The sequence below is a fragment of the Sciurus carolinensis genome, unplaced genomic scaffold, assembly GCF_902686445.1.
Source record: "Sciurus carolinensis unplaced genomic scaffold, mSciCar1.2, whole genome shotgun sequence".
NCBI lineage: Eukaryota > Metazoa > Chordata > Mammalia > Rodentia > Sciuridae > Sciurus > Sciurus carolinensis.
In genome coordinates, this window is record NW_025920478.1 from 11,561 (window position 1) to 28,468 (window position 16,908).

At 33.7% G+C, this 16,908-nt stretch overlaps 2 pseudogenes; both read left to right on the plus strand.

The window, feature by feature from the left end:
* Window positions 1-4,247: 4,247 nt before the first annotated feature.
* LOC124975769 (olfactory receptor 4A5-like) lies at window positions 4,248-5,163 on the plus strand (annotated as a pseudogene).
* A 65-nt stretch (window positions 5,164-5,228) lies between these two features.
* Window positions 5,229-15,121, plus strand: LOC124975770 (olfactory receptor 4A15-like; annotated as a pseudogene).
* The last annotated feature ends 1,787 nt before the right edge of the window (window positions 15,122-16,908 follow it).

A 16,908-nucleotide genomic window follows, 5' to 3' on the forward strand; every position in this document is an offset into this window, starting at 1 on the left:
TTCTTCACAATAATTGTCTAGAATAGACAAAAATATCATGTAACTAATCTTAATGTTGCTTGATCATTTGTTTATTGTGCCATCAAATAATGGGTTTGACCAAGTTCATTTTCACTAGTTAGATCAAATTTTGGTGCATTATGAGTATACATAAGAGTGAGATACATCGTGACATATTTGTGAATGCACATAACATAATTTGATAGACTTCATTTCTCAGAACTGTCCTTTTCCTCCTCTCTTCTCTCTTCCATCTTCCTCAATTGTATTGGTCTCCTTTTTATTTTCAAGAGGTCCCTTTTCTTAAAAATAGCTTTTTCTCTCTTCTACAGATGAGAGAGAACATACGATCCTTGACTCCTGAGTGTGGTTTATATTGCTCAACATAATGCTCTCCAGTTCCATGTTCTTTTCTGCAAATGCAATTGTCTTGATTTTAGATAGTTTTGCAAACATAACATTGTATTTTCTATGAAGCTGTTTTCCCAGCAGGGGAGAATAACAGACTACATTTGTGCTATAAATACCGATATTTTAAAATGTTTTTATATTTAAGGTATACACATGGATACATTTATGATTCTCTGAGAGACTGAGATAATGGAGATCTCTGGAAATATATTTTCTGTAGCCACTTAGAACTATTCATGAATTCACTGGTTAGCCACATATTACCATGTGTTCTATGAAGACTCATAGGTACACGAGGCACTGCAGGTACTCTCAGTGAATGAAGTATTGATTTGTGGATCAAGGACAAGACCCAAATGTGAATTCATGGAACTACTAAAAATGAATACTTATTGAAAAGGCCTGTGATCTAATTAAATATAGCAAATGTCTTAGAGTTCATGTATTCTCAAAGGAGCTATTAGAACTGGGAAAATTGAGTTGACAAAACACAAATTAATTCAAATATACCAAGTATATTTGGTTTAATGGAACATCCTGATTAATATTTATTAAAGTTTGCCAAATGACAAGTAATATATGTTACAAGTACAAAGAAGAATCCACTGATTTTATTACTTGAGTTTATGGGATATTATATTTTACATGATATGTAAATAAAAAAGTATAATCATTTTTAGAACATTTGGATGAGTGAATTTAAAATTGTATGACATACCAAGAATGTGAGAATATAAGGTGACAAATGTCTGTTATTTCCTGGAAGCACATAGGAACTTTTCTGTGTCAGTCTTGAAATTATCCCAGCATATATGTCAGAGATAGGTACATAAAGAAACCCATGCTCAGGGAAGTACCTCATCTACTGTCACCGGCATTTTTAAAATTATTATAGTAAAGAACTACATATGGTGATTTTAAATTATGAGTATCATTTTAAAGAACTATTTTCCTTAAAAATGTGTCAAATTATTTTTATGGTATAGTGTTAATTCCATGGTTTTGTTGGAAACTACAGTAATATTATTTTTTCACTGTTTATAGTATCAAATCTTTGACAATGTAAACTATACATTCATGCAACTTATGTAGTATAGTTTTATACATTTAATAGTGTATATAGTATAGTTTGGCACTCTATAGAATATTCATCCTAGTGAAATCCTACAATGACAATCAATGACAGTAAATACACTGAACATTGCAGGACGTAAGATGTGAAAAAAAGAGAATTGGGCATAGACTACTTTATACCCTTGTGTTTTTAAGAGCTATGCCTTTATCAGTGTATAGCTTTAACATCCATAGTACTCCTGAATCAGAAAGTAAGAGTAACTTGAACAAGACACGTAGAAGGTTCATCATAGCTGGACTCTAAAGAAAGCTCATCTGTACATGTTCTCCCCACTACCAAATCCAGAGAATAGTATCCTCTCACTTTCTTTCCTGATATGTTCCTGTATAGGTAAATATTCCTAGTACTTTATATAATGAAATAGATAATTCCTTAGACATGCAGGTTTATCTTACACCCTGAATGTGTTCATAAGTTACAGGAATACTGTTCTTTAAACCTGGAGTCTGTCAATGGTTCTTATTGGATTAATACAGATTCTAATTTGTTTTGATTCACTGTTCATGGTGAAATTATGAGGAACATTAATAGTAGCCATACTACAGTGACAAAGCCACATCAATGTTTATAACAGCTCAATCCACAATAGCTAAACTATGGAACAAAACTATGAGTCCTTCAATAGATTAATGGATAAAGAAAATGTAGTACATATATATATATATACAAGGGAATATTATTTGGCTTTAAAGAAGAATGGAATTATGGCATTTGCTAGTAAATGGATGGAGTTGAAGAATAACATGCTAAGTGAAATAAGCCAATCCCCAAAAAACAAAGGACAAATGTTTTCTCTGATATGTGGATGCTAATTCACAGTAGTGGGGTGTGCTAGGGAAGAATAGAATTACTTTAGGTAGAGGGGAGTGAAGAAACGGGTAAAGGGGTAGGAAGGATTGTGGAGTGAAGGAGACAGTATTACCTCATGTACATGTATGATTGCATGACCAATGTGATTGTACAACACGTACAATCTGAAAATGAAAACTTATACTCCATTTATATATGATTAATCAAAATGCATAAATCATTCTACCATCATGTCTAACTAATTAAAACAAATTTTAAAAATTAAAAAATAATAATAATAGCTCTCATTGTTTCAATTTTACCAGGTGCTCAACAGCACTCACTCAAAGTACTTGCATGCAATAAAAACGCCCCTAAGAAGTAGATTTGTGGGTCTCCCTATGTTAAAAAATGATAAAACAGAGGCACAGGGAGGTTTATTCAGTTGCCCATGCTCCAATGGAGAGCAAGTAGATGAACCTGGGATTGGTCCAGAATCTACAGTGTTAATTCAGGTTCTCTACTTTCCATTCATGAATGTCTTGGGTCCTATGTACTGAATGAGAAATTTAGAGTCATTATTTAGTCACCATAGTTACCACCTCCTGTTTACCACTAGCTAGCACTTTTAAACAGTAATAATCATGGAAATTTTATTTAATTCTGCAAATCTTAAAATTGAAAAACGTAAAAAGAATAGGAAAAGGTGAAGTCAAAACATTTATAGAGTTGTAGTTGGACAGAAAAGAATTCTGATTTCATATAGTTCATTTTCTCTTTATTTTCGAAAGTGAAAATGGAGACATATTTGTAATTGCATTTAGAAAATGACAAAAACTCATACCTTCTCATGCTAAGTATGGACATTTCCTCTAGTGTGCTGCCTTTTGGAATCTGTACAATGCAGTTCTGTTTGTAAGCACTCTCTGTACTAAGAAACATTATCTAGAAAGTCTTGTTCCTCTGTTCTTTCACTTTTCAGTTTCCCTTTTTTTCCTTCCTTACCACCCAGCTCACCCCAAGAGTTCTGAAAATAATGTACTAATAGCTGACACAGTAGGTGTTGATGGTGACACTTGAAGGATTACTTCATTAAAATTAAAAATGTTGAAAATTAGGATAGTGTATGTAAATGTGTAAAGAATGTGGCATGTGGCAGAGGCAAGAATACAATCCATAGAATCATAGATTCTGAAAATGTTGACATTCAGGACCCCATGAAGTAATTGGTACAGGGGGAAATGTGCCCTATCATTTTTGCAGTTATTTGATACAGTTCAGGTCCAGTTTTCAAATTTAATGAGAGGTGTATGAAGACTGAATGTCATTAAGACATGCACAGTGGATGTCTAGTAGTGCACTTACATAGTATTGAGCTAGATTGTTCAGAAGAGGTGATATTTTTGGTACTACACAGATTATCTTGTAAAGTTTTCCCATAAATACAACTAACTCAAAGGACTGACTCTACAATACTTTGTATGTTTAGGGTTTATGCCACCATTATCGAATAGGAATCTTGAAAGCAGAAACTCTTTTCCTATTCATGATTGCTGACTTCTGTGCCAAGAAGAAAGATGATTGAAAGAAGATATTAAACATATGAATGACAGTTGGGCCTTTGTCTACCCTTCTCCACAGAGACCCACTGAGATCTTAAGATAGAATCTCTTACTTGTAAGTCCATCAAAATCATCCAAAGGGAAACACAATTGTCAAGGGAAGGTCTACTGGGCTCCTTGGAAGAGGACCTGAACAGGTGCTCACTCAGTTTTCACAGTGTGTTCACCACTGCAGAAGACAGAAAGATGAAGGTGTGCTCCATGACAGAGGGATTCATGTCCTGTTCAGTTCCATGGCAGGTGCTGTTCTCTGTGCTCTCACCTATGACACAAGCCTCATGGGAGAGTGAATGGGACAGAATAACAATGTCACAGAATTCGTCCTCCTGGGCCTCACCCAGGATCCTGATGGGCAAAAGGCATTATTTGTCATGTTTTTACTCATCTACATTGTGACGATGGTGGGCAATCTGCTCATTGTGGTGACTGCCATTGCCAGCCCCTCCATGGGCTCCCCCATGTACATCTTCCTTGCCTATCTGTCACTCATGGATGCTCTTTATTCCAGTGCCATCTCACCCAAGATGATTATAGACTTACTCTATGATAAAAAGACAATTTCCTTCCCAGCATGCATGGGCCAGCTCTTCACAGATCACCTATTTGGGAGTGCTGAGGTCTTCCTTCTGATGGTGATGGCCTATGATCGCTATGTGGCCATCTCTAAGCCACTGCACTACTTGAGCAATCATGAATAGGCGAGTTTGCATCCTCCTGTTGGTGGTGGCCTGGGTGGGAGGTTTTGTACACTCTGTGGTTCAACTTGCCTTTGTGTACAATCTCCCCTTCTGTGGTCCCAATGTCATCGACCACCTTATCTGTGACATGTACCCATTACTGGAACTTGCATGTACTGACACCTACTTTATAGGCCTCACTGTGGTTGCCAATAGTGGAGCAATCTGTATGGTCATTTTTATCCTTCTTCTGTTTTCCTATGGTTTCATCCTAAACTCCCTGAAATCCTATAGCCTGGAAGGCAGACGCAAAGCCCTGTCTACCTGCAGCTCCCACATCATGGTAGTTGTCCTCTTTTTTGTTCCCTGTATTTTCATTTATGTCAGACCTGTTTCTACCTTTCCTATTGATAAACCCATAAGTGTGGTTTTCACAGTTATCACTCCAATGATGAATCCTTTAATATGCACATTGAGAAATGCAGAGATGAAAAACGCTATGAAAAAAACTCTGGGTGTAAAAAGTTAACTACAGGTAAAATAACAATGGATCTCCCACGTTGAATCCTTTGGGTACTAATTCTAAAACGAGAAATGGGTGGTAAGTTCTAACAAATATTGGTGTGGTCAACTCAATGTAGTCTCCAGGGATGCTTCTCTTTACTCATAATCATCAAAGAGTAGAATAAATTATCTTTTGAATGTAGGATCAAATTGGAAAAGAATTAGAACTGATGAATCAAAGGTATGGGTATTTATTCTAAGCAAAAACAAAATGAAGCTAAACTAAAAATTCATTCTTCAATTTATCTTGAAATGAGACTTTAAATAAAGTGTCTATTAAAATTCAAAAATTTGGTGTCACCCAAATTAATCAGAAAGAAATTCTAGATAAACATCTGGAGCCAGAAGATTAGTTCTTAAATTTTAATATTCATTATTCTGTTAGCATGACACATTTTTTTAGTTGTATGTATATTTTGTTTTAAGATTAATTTTCTGTTGGGGTCAATGTCTATGAATTTTTAGTTTAAGATATTTGGATGGCAAATTATTTTTGTTCAAGACATTAGTAGTGAAGACTTTGTCAGTGGGGATGTCAGTGATGAAAAAAGATTTGAGTTCTTTTGGAGATACTTGTTTTAGAAAAACATCTAGTCCAGTAAACTTTATTGTTACTGTCTACACTAGTGATCATGTGCAATTTTACCCCTCATTGAAGAACAGGTAAAGCTTCTTATTTTGTCTTCATAATGTTGAAGATATTATTAAAGAAATAACACTTTGCATAGCATCCTGTCCCTTAAAATTTGTTTTCAACTTAAATATGTATAGTTTTAAATTTGGTGGGGATGGGAAGGATGGTAGATTGAGACAGATATTATTACTCTATATACATGTTGAATTTTTTTTTAAAAATAACACTCTCAAAATAATATAATGAAAAAGAATAAATAAAAGTAAAAAATAAATTTGTTATGACATAAATGAAATTTTGTTTACAATTTTGTGCAAAAACCCAGTTTTCCACAGTCTGCAGCCATCTTGGAACATCACAAAGAAGATGGAATTGCTTTCATTACAATATGGATCATCGTGTATGCTGTGTAAGTGTTTTCTAATTGAAAGAAATTCTTCCATGTACCAAAGGATGTTTATGCATTGTGTGTCACAGAGAATAGTGTTGCACCCCCACTAACAGTGTATAACAGTTGCATTGCTCTGCATCCCCACTAATAGTGCCTGCTGATGTGAATTGTTTGGATTCAAGACTGTGCCCTCATTGTGGTTTTACTTTGTAATCCCTAATGTTACTGAAGCTTAACATACACGCATAAGGAGAACATCCATTTTTTTCTAATCTTCTATGAAACGTGTATGTATGTTTTTTGCTAAATTTCCACTTTTTTCCCATTATTTTTCAATTGTTGAAACCCTTTAGGAATCCTGTGTACAACTTCTGTATTGATTGTCTGTAATGTGAATTCTCCATTTCCGTTTTATATTTCTACAGTTGTATCCTTTCATTTGATGGATGGGAACTTTTTAATCTTATTTTTGTTTTTATTTTGATATCTTTTATTCATTTTCAAGTTGACAAATAAAAATTGTACATATTTATGATATAAAGTGCATCGTTTTTAACTATGTACACTTTATAGAGTGGCTCAGTCATAAACCAAGCTAATGCATTACCTCAGATAATTAGCATTTTTGTAGTGAGAAGACTTAGGATCTACTCTTTCACCCATTTTCAATAACACTTTTTATTAACTGTGGTCACCGTGTTGTATAATAGGGCTCTTGAACTTGTCCCTCTAGTTTGATTGAAAATATCTATCCCTTGACCAGAATCCCTTAGTCCAATCTCTGGTAACCACCTTTGTGCTACTTCTGAATTTAGCCTTTTAGATTCCACACATAAATGTGAATTCAAAATGTTTGTATTTGTAACCTGACTTATTTCACTAACATAATGTCCTGCAGTCTCATTCATGTGACTATACATGAAAGAATTTCCTTTTTTATGACTGAATAATAGTCCCTTGTGCATATACCACCTTCTCTTTATCCATCCATCCATCCACTGATGGGCACTTAGCTTGATTTCATAGCTTTTCTATAGTGAATAATGCTGCAGTTCATGCCCTGTAGGTGTAGACCCAGGAGTGGGATTGCTGGATCTATGGTGGTTTCATTTTTAATTTTTGAGAAAACTCCACACTTTGTTTACTAAATATGGAAGTACTAATATATAATCTTACAGTGTGAAGTACAAGCTTTCCCTTTACTCAAATCCTGAACAACAACCTGCTGGTCCTGAGAAATGATTATTCAGATTCTTTGTCTATCTTAAAATCAGGTTGTTTCTTTTCTTACCATTACTACTGTCATTATTAATTTTCTTTTGTTTTAAAACCATTTGTAACACATTTATAAAACAAAATCCTCCCATGTTCACTATATCTTATGTTTAACATTTATGTATTTTTATACTATCTTCTTCAAATTGATTATTTCTATGTCAATATCCTTTTCTTTTAGTTCATGTAAATAGATTTTGATAAAAGTCCCACCACTCAACACTCATATTAAAATAATGTAGAGCTGGGGATATAGCTCAGTTGGTAGAGTGCTTGCCTTGCAAGCATAAGGCCCTGGGTTCAATCCCCAGCATCACACACAAAAAAAATTAATAATGTAGAGGGAAATGAGGAGGGGAAAGGGCAGGAGAAGGAAAGATATTGGAATGAGAAAGACATCATTACCCTATGTATATGTATGATTACACAAATGATGTGAATCTACATTGTGAACAACCATAGAAATGAAAAGCTGTACCCCATTTGTGTACAATGAATTAAAATGCAGTCTGTAAAAATAAAAAAATTCCAACATTATTATTAGAATTTCATAAGGTTGCATAAATCTACAAGAATTTTTGACCAGCAATGTATTTAATGTATCATTATGTTGGAAAAGAATTGACTAGTTGATCACAAGCACTCATTCTATTTGGCAACATGAACTATTATTTAAGACTTTGAGATTCTTCAGCAATTCTTTTGGTTTGTTTACATTATATAAATATTTCACTTTTTTGTTTGAGTTTATATTTTGTAATTTGGGTTGCCTTAACTAAAGATATCCTTTCTACATTTTAATTTTTACATCACTGTTACTTGTATTTAAGAAAGTCTAATCTTGAATTCAATCACTTTACTCACCTTCCTTCCTTAAAATGACAAATTTTTCAGTTTACTCTTTTGGATTTGCTTGATTAAAAAATGATACAATCTTAAATACTTATTTTTGTTTCCAGTAATTTCTTTGCAGTATTTTTTGTCAACCCTAGTTTGACATATATTATTTTAAAGGTGAAAATGTGGTTTATGTGGATATACTTACATACTGCTAACCTCAGGCAGAATTACTACATTACAGTCATCCCAGTTTGGTCCTAAAAGAGAGAAGTGAAGACAATATTCAGGGTTAAATCTAGAATGATGCTTTGAAGTTAGTCACCATGTCTGTACAGTTTATTTTGACTTCGAATTTCTCTTCAGTAGTGTTACTCAGTATTGCATTAACAATTTGAGAAGCCTCTTTGTGGAATGTGTTTCAAATTTGATTCTTTCTTATGAGGTTAAAGTTACACATATTTGACAGGCATTCTATATCCTGGCTCATCTTTGCTTGTATCTAGTTACTTATTGAATTAAGGATCTCGAGGTTCAGCCTAGTTACCTTGAACTGAATCTCTGAGACCATTTCTACTGCAGAACGGTGGTCTTCAAAGTGACTACATTCATATGAATCTCTCTCTCTGTATAATCCAGTTTTGTTATAGGTGTTGCTCTTTAGGGCACACACCAATAAACCACATGCATCTGAATCTCTACAAGAAACAATTGCTTTGGAGAACTCCATTTACAAGTTTTTGTTTTTGCTTCTTTTTTCTATGGAAGGGGTCATGAGTTGAATTGTTTTATTTTCATTTTCTCATTTCTTATTACTGTTGCTTTGGGTGGAGTTACAATCATTTATGTTTTGGCTTCAGTTTGAGTTTCCTCAGTTTGACTTCCATGTGGAGATAGTGAGAGTTGAGAGTTCTGGGTGTCTCAGACCATATTAAGTACACAAGTGCCTGCTCTTATATTTTTTCATTTTTTTGTATAGTAAAAATATAAATGGGAAACAAGAATGAGAATATCATATACCTTATTGTTCTTCTTTGTTTCCTTGGAACCTTATTTTCTCTTTTCCTTCCTTTCCTTTACCATCAAATCTCCCAAGAGCACTTTTCACTTGAGCTTGTTCTCATCTTCCCCAGAAGCAGTGCCTTTTTGAGAACGACATGTCAAAGAGACTTACTCTTTGCTCTTAGATTCCTATTTTTCTATTGATTTTCCCAAAGTTATCATCCAGAAGAAGCATCTGAAAATAAAGAATGACCTGGAAGAATCATGTGGAAGGTATCCATTCTCTAGTGGCACACTCCCTGAGTGAATTTAATTTGGGACGAGTGACCTTGTGGACAATTTGATCATCTCAGTGAAGAACTTTGCTATTCATTGTTTATTAAATGCCTAGTCAGATCTCACCTTACCTGGGAGAAAAAATTCTCTTTGGGTATTAATGTAACTGTCAAGAGATCACTTCAATTCCAGACATGATCTATATTCACACTCTCCTGTTGATGCTTTCAAAATACCTCCAAAATTTTATGTTTTATATTCTCCAATACTGTGCACTGTTGACTAAAAATAGGTTTGTTCGGTCAGCAAATAGCAGTGAAGTTTTAATTTTTTTGCTTCTGGATATATTTTCTCAATAGCAACTTTCAAATTTGATGATACTTTAAGCATATTGACTGATTATTCTTGAAGACAACTTTGGATAAATACATGATTTAATCTGTAAAGTTTAATCTGCTTTTGAGAGTACAAACAGGCTACAGTACTTTTCTTTTCGTGTGACAAAACATTTATAGCAGTCACATCTGGATTGACATGGTGGCAATCCTGATTAACTTCATCAGACTCAGCCATCATCTTTTGGGACCAAAGGTAAAACTGCAGAAGCTTGGATTTGGAGTAAGTGACCAAGGAGGAAATAGAAAACCCAGGTTATATGTTTACAAAAGTTAATCACTACTATGATTAGTAGGGAAGCACAAGTTTACTTCAAATGAATTATATATCTTTCTTAAGAAGTATTTTTTTTTAAATTTACCTCAAAAGTTTTATGTCAAAACCAAGAAGGGAGTAGATCCATTTTCTTCATTTCAAAGAATGTTACTAAAATACATATGATGGCAATAAAATTCTCCATATTTTTATTAGAGGTATTTTAAATAAATACTAAATAGAGAAAGCTGGTGGTACAATAAAATAATATAGCATGAAATATTTATTATCTCTAATGTTTTTATAGTACAAAACATATCATGTGCATTTTTTATCATTTAGAGAATCTAACAATTTGTTTTTACAAATTGTTACCCTGCATATGGCATGAATGTTATTCTATTGTAAGTATATACCACAATTTGTTTATCCATGTATTAGTTGATGGACACTTGGGTTGTCTTTACCTTTGGGTATTATAAATAATGCTGGTATGAACCTCAGTGTATGAATGCTTTTTCTGGTCTTTTTTCAGTATGCTTTTTATGTATATGCCCCAACTGGCATTGAAATATGTTAAACTCCATATTTGCATATCAATTGAACATTAAAACTTACATTTTGTAGTATAAATTAATAACCTCTTATAAAATGTGGAATCTCATATTTAAAGAATTCTATTCATAAACCTACTTTTACCTATTGAAAGGATGCTTTAGTGGGAATAGAAGTTATGAATTTTGTTAGGTACAAGATCTAGATAATCTTAAAGAAAATGCCTTTCTTTCTATGGGTCAATCGTATGAATATTTTCTCAAATCTAGAGTCCTAAAAATATAGTGAATGCAACTGGGCACATGATATTATGCACTCCTTTACCCTCTGAATTAAAAATTATTCCTCAGTTGAATTTCAAAGATGATTTGAGTTGTGGAGAAAGAAAAAACAATGGATTTTCCTACAGTAATGTGATTGGTAAGTCTACATACCTGTAAACAATAGTGATTTAATAAACCCATCTATCCTCCAGTAATGCTCCATTGGGTACTTAAGAGAGCAATCTTTGGGGGAAATTCATACAAATCTACAAAGATGTGGCTTTAAGGACAGTAACACTGGGGAAACAAATGAGAGTAAATAATATTTTGCACTTATTGTGTTTATTATTTACCAGATAGTTTTTTTGTGATCTTACTTGCTTTATCATATTGGATTCTTACATTTTTTCTACGTGTTAGATGCTCTTACAATTTTTATGCTGCAAACAATGTTGAGTAATTTATCTAAAGTCCCACAATGGGAAAACATAAATTCTGAGGCTTAAATTCCAAACAAGAATTTAGAAACTGACATCTCAAAAGATTCACTAATGCAGGCATCCCAGTCAACCTTTGCAAAATTATTATACACACCTACACACAAAAACATCCAAACAAACAAATAAAAAATGGGCGGACCCTCCATATGATACAGGCAAACCATATTCCTTCTCTTAATTGGTTCTAAAAATACATTCAAATGTATGAAGGTTTTACAACAAAAAATTTAATTTTCTATGTAAAAATTAACTAGGAAAAAATGTTGTATTAATGTAAAATTCACTTGTTTTAAAATTATCTAATGAGTTGATTTGATTTTTATTAGAACCTAAAATTTTACCTCTATCATTTCTATTATTATTCATCTTTGGAAAAAGCTGTTGCTTATAGCATGTTTTGTCACCATAGTGATAAAGTATAGAATTTTGTGACATTCAGACAATCAATTATTTTCAACAGTCTAGAGTAATAATATGCTGAGGAATATTTTAAATACTGAAATATTTATGGAGCAGATACAATGTGGTATATAAAGAAGTGCTGTAAGGATTTGACATGTCAACAGGAGAGACCCTCCTACCAGAAGTTATCTCTAAATGCTCAGAAAGCTACTGTGAATGTCTTTACTTTCCATTATAAACATGGATATAGAATCATAACTGTGAATGAAGGCAATTAATTTCATATATATGCCATATCAGAAGACATAAAGATGGATATTTTTCTTTAGGCAGTTGGTCTTTTCTGCTGATAAATATGTAAGTTCAAAATCTGATTTTCCCATTTTTCTTTAACCTGTAAGATAAAGATTTCCAGAAACAAATGCTGATACTAACCCTCCCTTTAGGGCACCTCCTGATTGATATATCTGAATATCTTAGGCATCTCTACTCTCAAGTCATTCAATTTTCCATGCCTCCAACAAACCGTTTAACAATTGTAAATCATATTTGTGTTCTTCAGTTTCTGCTCTTTGCTGGTCGACCTGCTTTCTCTCAGTTATCTCTTATTTTATTTTTGCCCCCACTTGAGTGTGGCTTTGCTCTCATGGAAACACAAAAGATAGAATATTCCCCTGCTTTCATAAATGACCATTCAGAAATGTAGCACTGAATTGGGGCATATTAAAATAATTCTGCCAAAAAGAAATTGCATATATCACACATAAGACTAGCCCAGGATCGTGGCTGCATGGTCTGCTACAGGATTTATTTTCAAGTAAGAATGAATGTCTTCAACTCAGCATAAACTCAATAGCCAAGAACTACTTATATAAACAAAATGCTGCCTGAAATGATGACTTATGAACATGTAATCTTTAGAGTAGGCTAAGTCAACTCGATTAATACAAAAATGGTCTACCAGAAAAATGTGATGATGTCATTTCAGAGAATGTTGTCAATGATAAGTATTCAGAAACTCATGCATGTAAAAACAAACACAGTGTTTCCAATAAGGAATAGAGATGGGACACAAGTTTCACAGAATGACTTAGCTAAAATCAACAAATATTTCCAGACTCTCAATATAGAGTTCTTTCTTCTCTCCCGTGATTCTGTATCAAATTTTTTTACATTCTGAATTTATTCCTGGTTAGCCATTATCAATTGTAAACAAATTTGAAAAGTGTGTACAATATCTATGCAGTGCCCATCCACTTTGACATAATACTGAAATTCTGAGTTTTTTTTCTCTTTAATAACCTACGTTGCTATACATGTCAGTTCAGTTTGTGAATGTGTGTGTGTGTATGTGTGTGTGTGTGTGTGTGTTTTAAAAAAATCTGTTCTTTCATTGAATTTTCATGGCTAGAAATAAGTTAATATATTTATTTTTGCTCATTTGATCTTCTGGTGAGTTGTGAAATTCAGATTAATTAAATAAAGTATAATAAATATTCACTAAGCACTCACAGTGTCCCTGGTTATTTAATTACCATGAATTATTCCTAGATTCCTGGAACTTGTAGGAAAGTAATAGGCTGGCAAATACCTAAACAGTGACTTGTAATTTATGCTATTTATTGGATATTATTTTATATAAATGCAGGAATGAAGTCATTACCCATGAACTTGTTTTCATGGTAGATCTTGGAGGATGGAAATGTCATCAGGAAAATATAAGACCTATATAATGCTACAAATGCAGTCTTCCTGAGAGACGTTCTAGAGAATGTGACTTTATGATTGTTAAGGAGATAGTGTTGCAGATAAATCCTTTCACATGTTTGCCATCTAGAATCTTGAAGCCTCATCATTGATGCTGAATGAAGAGATTTATGAAAATAAGTACAATAATTGTGGGAAAAATTCCAAATGCTCCTTTTCTATTGCTTTGCTCTATGTGAGTCCATGGGGAGGAAATACTGCTGAGAAAGCCATCATATTTTCCTTGCTGTGTGTTTCCTTTTTATTAGCTCACAGTGATTGCTCTGAATTTTCGGTTTCATTGTGGCATATTCCTACCTGTGTACTACATGCTCTGGTCATTTCCAGTTTTCAAGTAGAACTTGAGATTATCTCAAATTCATTTTTGACCTTCTTCTTTGCAGGTTCTATCATCAAAGTTTACCACATTCTGAAGAACACATAGAAAACAGGAACAATGTGATTGAATTTATCGTTCTGGGCTTCATCCAGAATCCTGAAGGGCAAAAAGTTCTGTTTGTCACATTCTTGCTCATCTACATTGTGACCATAATGGGCAACCTGCTCATCATGGTGACTATCATAGCCAGCCAGTCCCTGGGCTCCCCATGTACTTTTTTGTGACTTTTTGTTTTTATAGACACTGTCTATTCTACTGCCATTGCTCCCAAAATGATAATAGATTTGCTTTATGAGAAAAAGTTCATTTCCTTCCAGGCCTGTATGACTCAAGTTTTCAAAGATCACTTATTTGCTAGGGTTGAAGTTATTCTCCTGGTGGTGATGGTCTATGATTGAGATGTGGCCATCTGCAAACCTCTTCATTACTTGACCATAATGAATCAGTGGGTGTGTATTCCCATGCTGTCCTTACTTGGATTGGGGGTTTTCTCCACTCCTTAGTTCAGTTTCTCTTTATTTATCAGCTGCTTTTCTGTGGCCCCAATATCATTGACAATTTCATATATGATATGTATCCCTTACTGAACCTGGTTTGCACCAATACCTACCTCACTGGTCTTTCCAAGACAACTAACAGAGGGGCAGTTTGCACTGCAACCTTCTTAATTCTCCTAGTTTATTATGGGATCATATTATACTCCCTAAAGACCCATGGTTTGGAGGGGAAACACAAAGCTTTCTACACTTGAGTGTCCCACATCACTGTGGTCATTTTGTTCTTTGTCCCCTGTATCTTTTTGTATGCAAGACTCAATTCCACATTTCCCATCCATAAATTCATGACTGTGGTTTTAACTTTCATAACTCCCATGTTGAACCCCTTAATCTACACCGGGTGGAATGCAGAAATGAAAAACACCATGAGAATACTTTGGAATAAAAAAGTGACAGTAGCTGGGAAAGAGCCGTATCCCTCCTTCAGAACCTGACCTTCTTTCCTTCTCTGAAGCAAACAATGCTTCGACCTTCCACAAATCCATTTTTATATCCATTCTCTTTTGGTGATTTATTCTATTTATTCTGAATCAACCATACAAATTAATCTTTAAGTGGAATATGCTATGGCCTTCCTGATTATTTGGTGGACAACAATATCTTTTTATTTCAAGTTCTTTTAATTCTCTTTCCTCTTTTTGAACTTGAAAGTTTATTTTTGATTGACATATGGTAATTAGATATGCTTATGGGATACAATATGGTGGTTAAATCCATGTATATATTATAAAAGTTTCAGTCAAGCTAATTAACATTCATTACCTCACTAACTTATCATTTATTTTTTGGTGAGGGCTGAAAATCTGTTCTTGTTTCTGGTTTATGATGCCTCCTTGCACACACAAAAAAGGTGGCCCAATAGAACTCATTCTCTTTGGTTCAAGAAAAGGACATTTTAAATGTTCTGATTGCCAAACTGTTAGTCTAGGAGCTTTCGATATAACTCTAGGAGCTGTAGAAAGCATGAGGCCCTGAGTTCAATTCCCTGCACTGAAAAACAACAAATACAGAATCCTTCCTGTCTCTCTAATCATAAACACAGTTCTTGGTCAACTGGATGGATTTTACATTTCATACCAAGTGTTCAAAGTTCAGGAGAAACTCAGAAGAAATTAACTTAGTTAACTTTGTACTATGTGGAGGTAAGATGCTCAGGTAGTAAATGGTTGAATTTCTACCTTCTGACAGAATTTTTGAAAATCTGCTCAATATCTTTGGGCATATACAGATCAACTGGGTTCTTCTAACAGAAAAAAAAATATTTTTAAGTCTGTCAAACCACGGTAGAACTTTCAGACCTGCTGACATAAAATCCAACTCTTTGGGTGCACTTATTTATGCTTTCACATATAAATGCTAAATGTTTTGGGAAGAGATTATTATATTTTATATGACAAATTCCCTTCTAATTCTCCATAAACTTTATGTTGTTGTTGACTTGAATGGTAAATTAAAGATGTTTCCCTGTCTTTGCTCTGTAGTGCATTTGGAGATATAACACTGTGTGTTACAAAGACCATATTTTTAAAAAGCTCTGGCATTACATTTTAGGCCTTGTTGAAAAGTGCACATATAACATAGATGATAAAAATTTGGCATTTATTTCTTCATCATTTTCTCAACTTATAATGGATTTACTTAAGGTACTTAGCAATATTAATGCTTCAGTTATTCAACTCATATTGAGTAAAAGTCAGAGTGAAAGTTCATTTCTTATTTAATAGATAAAATAAAAAGTACTCTGGTTATTTTCCTGAGAGAGGAATAAAATATAGAGAATGGAAAACTTTGTAATTATTGGAATTGCAGAACATGGCACCTGGACACAGGCGTGAACACAGTTGAGTTCTAGGATCCAAGATGTGCATGGTACAGAGATGAAGAAGCTGAACTCAGAAGAAAGCCCTTATGTCTGCTTCTTGAAGTTCTTCTTTGCCATGGTTGTACATAATGTTAGCTTTCTCTAAAACTTTTAAGTTTGTTTTCCAAATTTAATCCTTGTAGCATTTAAATTTTTGAATGTAGTATAAGATGGAAATACATTTTGCTTTCTTATAAAAGCATTTAATTTTTCCAGCACTTTGATTGAATAATCAGTTTCCAACTACTCTGAAATGTCACCCTTCCATGCATAAAAATCTGTAAGTCAAGTCTTCTCATTCTTAGTTTTTCTGTTTTGTTCATTTAGTTTGTCTTTGTGAGCCAATATTATAGTACCTAC